Consider the following 9,969-nt stretch of genomic DNA (forward strand, 5'->3'; position numbering starts at 1 on the left):
GATGACCCAGAGTGGTAGGATAGGGGATGGGAGGGAGGCTCTTGAGGGAGGGAAAGCATGTGTGCATGTGGCTGATTCACTTTGTCAAGCAGCAGCAGAGGCTAGTACAGCATGTGGAGCAATGATACTCCAATTTTTTTTTTTTAAAGATGTATCCTATATGCCTTAAAGCAACCACTTAAATAACAAAAGATTTTGCTATTTGGTTAAGCAACCATTTAATAATAAAAAAATTGATAATATAATAAAATTATATTATAAATATAATAAAAGATTACTATTAAATAATAAAACATTTTGTTATTTTGTTAAGCTAGAGGAGCTAAAATACAATCATTAAAAATGTTTGATTCATCCAAAATAAGAAGAAAATGGTAGTAAAAAAGAGGAAAAGGGGAACTTAGAATAGGTGAGACTAATACAAAATATTGCTGAGATAAAGTAAAGATCTAAATAAACAGAGAAAGACATCATGTTCATGAGTCATAAGATTTAATATTAGCCTGCCGATACTCCCCAAATTGATCTTTAGATTCAACACCATCCCAGTCAAAATCCGGACACTATTTTTGAAAAAATTAACAAATTGATTCTTACATTCACAAAGAAACATAAAGGACCTAGAATAGTTTAAACAACCTTGAAAAAGAATCACAAAGTTAGAGGACTACTACTACCCATTTCAAGACTTACTATAAGGTTATACTGATCATGTCAGCGTGGGGTCTGGAGGACATGTGATCAAGGGGGCAGAACAGAGTTGAGAAACAACACCCACGTGAAAGATAAGTGATCCTTGACAAAGGTACAAAGGCAGCTCAGTAGAGAAAGGATAGTATTTTCAATAAGTATGATGGAACAATAAGATACCCGTATGCAAAAAGAAACAAATTTTCATGCCTCATACCACATCAATAAATTTGTTCAAAACATCCAAAATTCCACCCAAGTAGATCACAAGGGGAGCTAAAGCCAGCAGGTCTTTAGTCATTCGTTTGCCAGAGCTGGTTTGCACTAACACCGGAGTTGCTGGGGGAAGTGAGTTTTAAGAATACTGGCCTTTCCCAAAGAGATAGGAATGTAGAACCTAAAAAGCCTATGTTGACAGGGAGGGTTTGCACTCCCTTTTGAACAGACCACGTAGAGGCCCAAGGAGGCTACAGCTTCTCTGGACACCATGAACATTTATTCAGGTTCAAGGTCCCAGGAGACACCACACTGGACAAGGAAGCAAGTCTCCACTCACAGAGGCTCCCGAGAGTGACCACGTGTCTCCCTCAAGGCTCTGTGATGAGGGGACATCACGGAGCACAATAGGAGAGGGTGAGTATGTGGGACTCTGAGTTGCCCCAGAAATGAGCAGGAGAGAGATTGGGGCAGCAATGGAGATCCCACAGGCTTCGGCTGGTAAGGAAGAGCAGTAAATGTGCTAACTTTTCAGAGTCTTCATATGAACCCCTGAGTTGGTGAGACATAGAGGTATTTAGGTGAAAATGGTACCATAGCAAAGACTCTAGGAGAAAACAAGTTAATATTATCAGTTATTATCTTTGAATTCTAGAGGTCCTGGTGATTTTCATTTTCTTCTTTATAATTTCTATATAAAGTTGCCTGAAAGTTTTACAGTAAAAATGTATTACTTTTATAGTTATAAAAAAGCAATAAAGCTATTTATTAAAAATCTCCAAAGAAAAATCCTACTTAAAAAAGGATAGGATAATCCAATTTTAGTAGAATGAAAATTCAATATAAACATAAAGAAGGATGGATGGCAATATACCAAAATATTAATGGAACAATAATTTGAGTGGTGGAATTGTGAGTATTTTTCTCACTTTGTTCTAACAAGTGTTTGTCGTTTGTAGGATCAGAAAGATTATAAAATGATGATTTTTTTTTTAATTTAGTGAATAGAAATGAAGACTAACTGGACATGCAACTGTTTATAAGTCTATTCAGCTCTCTGGACTCTCTTTCATCTTATAAAATGAGTAGAGGTTAGACTAGATGGATTTTAAAGCCCTTTTTACTGTAAGAATTAATCTATGTTAAATTTTTAGAGGTTGCATGTGAAGAACTTTGGTACACATGTTGAATCTTAAAAATAAATATAACTAATGGAGGGGTTTTTAGTTTCTCCAAAAGCTTTCCACTCTTCAGATGGTCTCCTGAGCTGGGCATTCGCCCTAGATTTCTTTCTTTGAAACAGAGTCCCTTATTGCTTCAGATGAGATTAATTCTCATCTGAAGAGTTGAAGTTCAAGATTGCGAAGACTTCATGTTTATTTATAAGCTCCTTATTGAGGCACATAACTCGTACTTGCTCAAAACTGATGTAGCCTTTTCCATGCCATACTCCCCATAAATTACCCAAATACCAAGTTCCCAGACTGACTTTTTTCCTTCCCTCCCCCATTAAATCATCTTATTAATCACTCCAACATTTTCCATCATTGAGGATGTTGATGAATGGGAAGTAAATTATCTGTCAATTGCATAGTCACCAAAGTATGTAAGATTATTCCAGACTTCTTAAAAAGTAGCTATTCAACACTGCCCACTAGAAATATCAGGAGTCTGATTTCTATTGAGTTACAGCAGCAGATGCGTTGGGCTCTCCCTGGAAAGGCTAACACTCAAGGAATCACATTGGTACACATGAATTTGATTTTATTAGTTGCCATTATTATTTATGGTTTGCTGAGGAGCAGTGATGCATAGCTTATTGTGGGCTCATGTCTTAGATCACTTACCATGGTAACACTGGGCCCGGGGTATATTGTTCCTTTACTAACATCTCTTCCTTAAAGGCATTGCTTCACAAACTCAAGACTGAAGTGAAAACCTAGAGCAACTGAAGTGTAAGATCTGATGTGTCCCCATTCCTCTTACCGCAGATGACCTCCTTTGGAGGGACCTTTATTTATTACCTTTCCAATACTTGTACCCTAGAGACTAGTGGCATGTACCACTCATTGGTGTGGGCAGCACCATGGTTCTAAATGTGAGCTTCAGAGTCACATAGACCTGGATTAAATCCTGTCTCTGTCACTTGTTAGCGATCATCAGCAGAAACTTACTTAAACTCTCAGGGCTTCTCTTCGCTCAGCTATAAAATGGAAGGAATAATAATACCTACCGTGTTGGGTTATTAATGAGGATTAAAAGAGATAAGATGCTATAGACTGCTGCGGAGAGTACATAGCACACAGATAATAGCCAGTGAACTTCAGCAGATATGATTAAAAGATGAAGACCATGGCTGCTACATAGTTTTACACTGAATTGCAATTTTCTTTTATCTCTTCCAGAGAGGTGATCTGACTTTCCCAGGCAGCCACTCCAGTATTTTGTGCCTATTTAGATTCTTTTTTCCCCAAGCAGACTTTTTGTTACCTGCTGTGTTTTCTGCTATTGTTGGGACAAAGATCTCACGTGTTCCTTTGTGTTGTATTCTTACTGCCTGCTTGGTGCTTCTCTGTGTTGGGAGCTTCCTGGACACAGGCTGTGGTGGTGAGTGAATGACAGACTGGTCAGGCTTAACATAATAAACCCTAAAGGCAACTCTCTCACTTCCAAATTTTGTAAGACTACTGTTTAAAAAGGACAGTAAAAGAAAGGAAAAAAAATAATCCATTTCACTTGTGTTGGGGGAAAAAAATGTGAGCACCTTCATGGCTAAAAAGAAAACCACAGTGATGACTGCTTGCATTTTTTCTTGCCAAAGTACTTTGCGAAATGTATTTTATTTTTGTGGAAAACCAAGGAGATGGGCAGAGGTACAGTACTTTAAACTTGTTTTATCAACTAGGAGATTAAGGCAAAAAAGGAGGTTGAGCAATATGTTTTCTGCCACAGCTGGTCAGTAATTTCTAAAGCAGTAGTTCATGGCATCATGAGTCACCTTCTCATTTAATATTCCCCTCTCCTTCAGGGAGACCAGCAGCTTCCATTTGCAGTTTACTAGAGCCACTCAACATCACAGCAACAATAATAATAGTAACGATGGCCAATATTATTGAGTCCTTATTACATAAACACATGGTGTTGAATTTTTTATATGTATTAACTCATTGAATCCTTCAACAGCTCTATGGGATAGGGACAATAATTACTCCCATACTATCATGAGAAAAATGGGGTACTTGTCAGAAGCCACACAACTGGTACGTAGTTAAGCACTGTAGTCAAGCGCCTGGGATTGGCGGAGTTGACCTTGATGAGCAACACTCTGGGCTATTTGCTTCTCTCTTCACACATCCATTTTCCACCCATGTTTCTCTCTGCAATGTGAAATACAAGCATGGCGCTCTTCCAAAGGCAGCCAAGTCTGGGTCCATGAGTTGAGTCTTTCTTAAGTGAGAGATATAAAGAAAGGAAAGTTAGAGGCACTGGCCCAAGCCTCAGTTTCCATTTTTGAACTTCTACTGTTTCTTAGTAAAGTAATGGTCAAAATTCTCCAAGCCAGGCCTCAGCAATACGTGAACTGTGAACCTCCTGATGTTCAGGCTGGTTTTAGAAAAGGCAGAGGAACCAGAGATCAAATTGCCAACATCCACTGGATCATGGAAAAAGCAAGAGAGTTCCAGAAAAACATCTATTTCTGCTTTATTGACTATGCAAAAGCCTTTGACTGTGTGGATCACAAGAAACCGTGGAAAATTCTGAAAGAGATAGGAATACCAGACCACCTGACCTGCCTCTTGAGAAACCTGTATGTAGGTCAGGAAGCAACAGTTAGAACTGGACATGGAACAACAGACTGGTTCCAAATAGGAAAAGGAGTTCGTCAAGGCTGTATATTGTCACCCTGCTTATTTAACTTCTATGCAGAGTGCATCATGAGAAACACTGGGCTGGAAGAAGCACAAGCTGGAATCAAGATTGCCGGGAGAAATATCAATAACCTCAGATATGCAGATGACACCACCCTTATGGCAGAAAGCGAAGAGGAACTAAAAAGCCTCTTGATGAGAGTGAAAGAGAAGAGTGAAAAAGTTGGCTTAAAGCTCAACATTCAGAAAACAAAGATCATGGCATCCGGTTCACTTCAAGGGAAATAGATGGGGAAACAGTGGAAACAGTGTCAGACTTTATTTTTTTGGGCTCCAAAATCACTGCAGATGGTGACTGCAGCCATGAAATTAAAAGATGCTTACTCCTTGGAAGGAAAGTTATGACCAACCTAGACAGCATATTCAAAAGCAGAGACATTACTTTGCCAACAAAAATCCATCTAGTCAAGGCTATAGTTTTTCCTGTGGTCATGTATGTATGTGAGAGTTGGACTGTGAAGAAGGCTGAGCACCGAAGAATTGATGCTTTTGAACTGTGGTGTTGGAGAAGACTCTTGAGAGTCCCTTGGACTGCAAGGAGATCCAACCAGTCCATTCTGAAGGAGATCAGCCCTGGGATTTCTTTGGAAGGAATGATGCTAAAGCTGAAACTCCAGTACTTTGGCCACCTCATGCGAAGAGTTGACTCATTGGAAAAGACTCTGATGCTGGGAGGGATTGGGGGCAGGAGGAGAAGGGGACGACAGAGGATGAGATGGCTGGATGGCATCACTGACTTGATGGACATGAGTCTGAGTGAACTCCGGGAATTGGTGAGGGACAGGGAGGCCTGGCGTGCTGCGATTCATGGGGTTGCAAAGAGTCAGACACGACTGAGCGACTGAACTGAACTGACTGTTTCTTATCCTTAGTCATGGGTGATAAGAAACAGCAGCAGTGTGAATAACGCTATGGTTGACCTGAATAATGAAGAAAACAACCTCTGGGTGATTGTCTAGTCAACACCAAACAAACTGCACTTTGAACACCATTCCTCACAAGCTGGACTCTCCTAACTTTTCCAGCCTTAGAATGTCCTCAGTCATCAAACAGACGTGTTGAATGTCTTACAGATGCACAGAAATCACCTTAAGTCTATGTCCATGCCGTCACTAAGAGGAGGTTGTGATGGCCTATGACCTAAGAGGAGGTCGTGCATGAGTGCATGCTCAGTGGCTCAGTCATGCCCAACTCATTGCCTCCCTGCGGACTGTAGCCCACCAGGCTATGGGATTCTCCAGGCAAGCATACTGGAGTAGGTTGCTATGCCCTCCTCCAGCCTTCAACAAATCCATGCCGAGGTGAAAGCCAGGAGAGACACTGGCTCTTCATTGATAGTCACAGGCTGGAGTGATTAAAATCATGAGTCATCATCAAACCCCACAGCCTGGCATGCATTTATGAAATAAGGCCCCTCTGAGAAGGCCTCCCTTAAACCTCTTGAGGTAGAAAGCATCACGTTCTAACTTGCAAAAATGAAATCTGTAGGTTAAAGATTTGCCTTGGAACAAGTCCTCAACCGAATGATGAATTCACTGGTTCATGCTGGGAGTAGGGAGAGAAAGAAATTGGGAGGCCCCTTTGTCTTCAAGCCAAGAAAAGGGCTCACTGCAACCTCAACTCTTTTTTTTTTTTTTTTTAAGAAGGAGAAAAATAGATTGATGGCAGGAGGTGCAAGTACATGAGAAGAGCATCACCATTAGGGAGTTGACTGTCCATCCAAATGCCCTGGGCCGAACCACAGAGACCCTCCACCTGAGCCTGTTGCTGTGTAAGCCTCGTGACCCCACACTGGGGTCTGTCTCATGGGGGACATAGAGGTTATGAAAAGAATAAAATGAGGCAAAGAGACTGGCTTCCAAGTTTGCTGAGGATTCGGGTTTCCTTGGGGAAGTCATTCAAGCATTATGCTGGTCTGTCAGAACGGACTGTTTACACTGCTCCTCTCCCATAAGGATTCTAAATTCATGTTAGGACATGAGGAAGAGAAAACAAATAAAGGGGAAACAATTGTAATACCTAATAAAGTTGTTGGGTATTAGGGTTATCCTACCTCTGCAGAAACAAAATATTTTTCCCTGCAAGAGTCCAGTGCTCCCATCCAGCCCAGAAGACTGATCACTCTGAGAGGTCATGAGGGGGTCAGAGAGGCAGAGCAGCAACCAGCATCAGGTGGTCACAGCTAGCTCACAGCCAGGCAGAGAGAAGACCCAGGTGTGTGCCTGGCGTCTGGTGGGTCCTCAGTGTCATTCACACATCCCGTATCATCGGCACCACAGTTGTAACATAGCTCCTATGCTCATGGATCATTAGGTATTCTCCTGGCATCTGTTCCTTCCACACCTACTAAGATCCTAATGTATATGTGGAAAATTTGTAAAAGAGAAATCACAATTAAATTTTTAAAACTGTAAAATGTCAAGAATCAGAAATTCAAATTAAAACCACAGTGGAAACCTTTTTCACTTCTAAAATTAGTGAAGATTTTTAAATGGTAATACCCAATTTCAGCAGGAGTGTTACAAAAATAAGCCTCTGCTGCTGCTGATGATCCTGCTAATGGTCAAGCCTGGTAGCTCGCTGGTGCTGAATAAAGAGTTGTTGAATGAATGAGAAGTTCAAGAAATGATGCCTTCCAGTTCATCTTGGGCTGGGCCTGGCCCACCCATGCTTGTGATGGTTTTCGCCTGCAGAACATCAAAGTCACTGCAAAGCCTCCAGCAGACAGCTATTTTATGAGGTCCTATCTGCCCAGAATAGTTTCTTTATCATTCTGACAAACAGCCCCAGGGGTAAACGACCATATCTTCCCTCCCCTCTGAAAATTCTCCTGGGCCCTGGTGGAAAATGTGATGAGTTTTGCAATGGACTCAAGTGTGATTCATGCTCTTTGCAAGTAATTTGTCAAGAGGGCATTCAACAGTATAAACTGTTCTTTCCAAGAAGGCTTGGCTAGTGGTGTGTGTTGGCTTAATGCAAATCTACTTGGTTTTATCCATGCCTAGGTGAGCCACAGAAGTGGTAGTGAGCTACCACAGTTTGTTCATCTTGGGAGGTCTTCAACTGGTGGTGAGCTAACTCTCTCTTAACAGAATCCTCAGAGTATATTTGGGTCAAAAAAAGATAAAGGAAGCACAGGATTCTAGAACCAAACTTGCTTTTATTGTAGATGAGGCTCAGCGAGGTGAAATAAATGCCCAAAGTTAGACAGCCACAACTAGAACCCAAAAAAACTAATTCCCAATCTTGGGCTTTTCCACTTGAACAGTGTGGGTCACAGAATCTTTCACGGAGCTCCAGTTCTAAAAAATTTTCTAGGAGAGAAAGGCAGAAGGAGGTTTTATGATGAGATAAGTTTTTGAAAAACAGCATATGCACTGTACTGTTTCCATCCCCACTGTTGCCTGGAGATTTACAGTACACCTCAGAATTTAAAAGGCTTCGAGAAGCCACGCAGCAAGGAAAGCTTTTAAAGCTGTTTAAAATCATATTTTCCAAGTTTGTATGACCACAGAATTGCCATTACTTTCAATGACACTCTGGCAGGAAAGCTTTTAAGATTGTTTAAATCGGTGTTTACAAGTTTGTGTGATCACAGCATCTCTGTTACACTCAATGACAATTCTATAGAACATGTATTTCTCAGAGCAGACTCAGAAATGTTCCACTCTAACTCCCACGAGTCTTGCCTCACCTGAAACTGGCCTCAAAGGGGTGATGAAAATGACTATTGGGCCAAAGACAAGACTCAGAAATAAATATCTGTTGCTCGCCCAGGAAATCTTCTGGTCTAAAACACTGGAAGAGACTAACAGATTTTCCCCTCTATCTTCATTCCTAAGCCCTATTCCTATAGCAATGCTGTGAACTGGCCTATTTCTTGCCCATATGGAATCTAAACTATACCAGCACTGTAGTTATGCCATCTCTAAAGCACCTGATGTGCCTTGCACCCAGCCTGGGTAGAGAGTTTACTCCACAAGTCCAGTCCAGTAGACCCTCTTGCTGCTGCGGCTGCTAAGTCGCTTCAGTCGTGTCCGACTCTGTGTAGACCCTCTTAGTCAAATACAATTTGGTTTTTGTTTTTGTTTTAACCAATGCATCCTCTGCAAATAGAGCAAGACTTTGCATTTTCTGCTTTAAAGACTTTTCCTTAGGTTTAATTATAATCTCTTGTTCATTAAGTCACTTCAGTCATGTCCCACTCTTTGCGACCTCATGGACTGTAAGCCTACCAGGCTCCTCTGTCCATGGGATTTTCCTGGCAAGAATACTGGAGTGGGTTGCCTTGCCTCACTCCATAGGATCTTCCCAACCCAGGGATCGAACTCGTGTCTCTTGTCTCCTGCAATTGCAGTCCGATTCTTTACCATTACTGTGACCTGGGAAGCCCTTAACTACGACAGGAATAAGGAAATAACTTTCTGAGGTCACGTTATTGGCATTAACTATTGTGGGGGGAGAAAAGTTTAAACTCCCATAACGCTGTCTTCCAATAGCAGAGAATCAGAGAATTTGCAATGGTGACCCATTGCAGAGTTCCAAACCACCTCTCTGAAGTATTGGCCTCTCCTAGACCTTCTCAATTCATTGTTGAGATTCTAGAAAGTGTTTAGCTCTCTGTTTTGTAGAGAAGCACCAGACCAGGTAAGGTTCATTCATTCTTTTGGGCATAATCACTTCCCACGCTGGGAAATCACCTGATGGGTCTTTCTCAAGCTAGCTTGGAGGTTCTTGCAGCCTGTTACTGCCTCTGCTGTTTGACCACCTTGAACAATTCTGAAAAGGATACCTATTCAGAGCTAAGCATGACCATAAACTAAGCAGCTGAGTTTGTTTAAGAACGTTGTTCCTGCCTCAGAAACACAACCAGGGCAGGGCTGAAACACCTGCAGAGAGAGATGGGATGGCAGCTGGGGCGGGCACAGCTTGCATGTCTGAAAGGGCCCAGAGTGTCTTCTCAGGGAGGCTGAGCAAGACACATGAGCTGAAGCTTAGCTTAGGGAGGGGGAGGGGAGGCAGGGGCAGAGAAGGAGTGGGTGGCTTCTGTTCCAAGCACATTTTCCAAAAGTGATTCTCTCTGCCACATATTTTAAGGTAAGGTATAGACACACAGTTCATAAGATGTGAACCT

This window comes from Bison bison, unplaced genomic scaffold (genome assembly GCF_000754665.1).
Source record: "Bison bison bison isolate TAMUID 2011002044 unplaced genomic scaffold, Bison_UMD1.0 scf7180017864329, whole genome shotgun sequence".
NCBI lineage: Eukaryota > Metazoa > Chordata > Mammalia > Artiodactyla > Bovidae > Bison > Bison bison.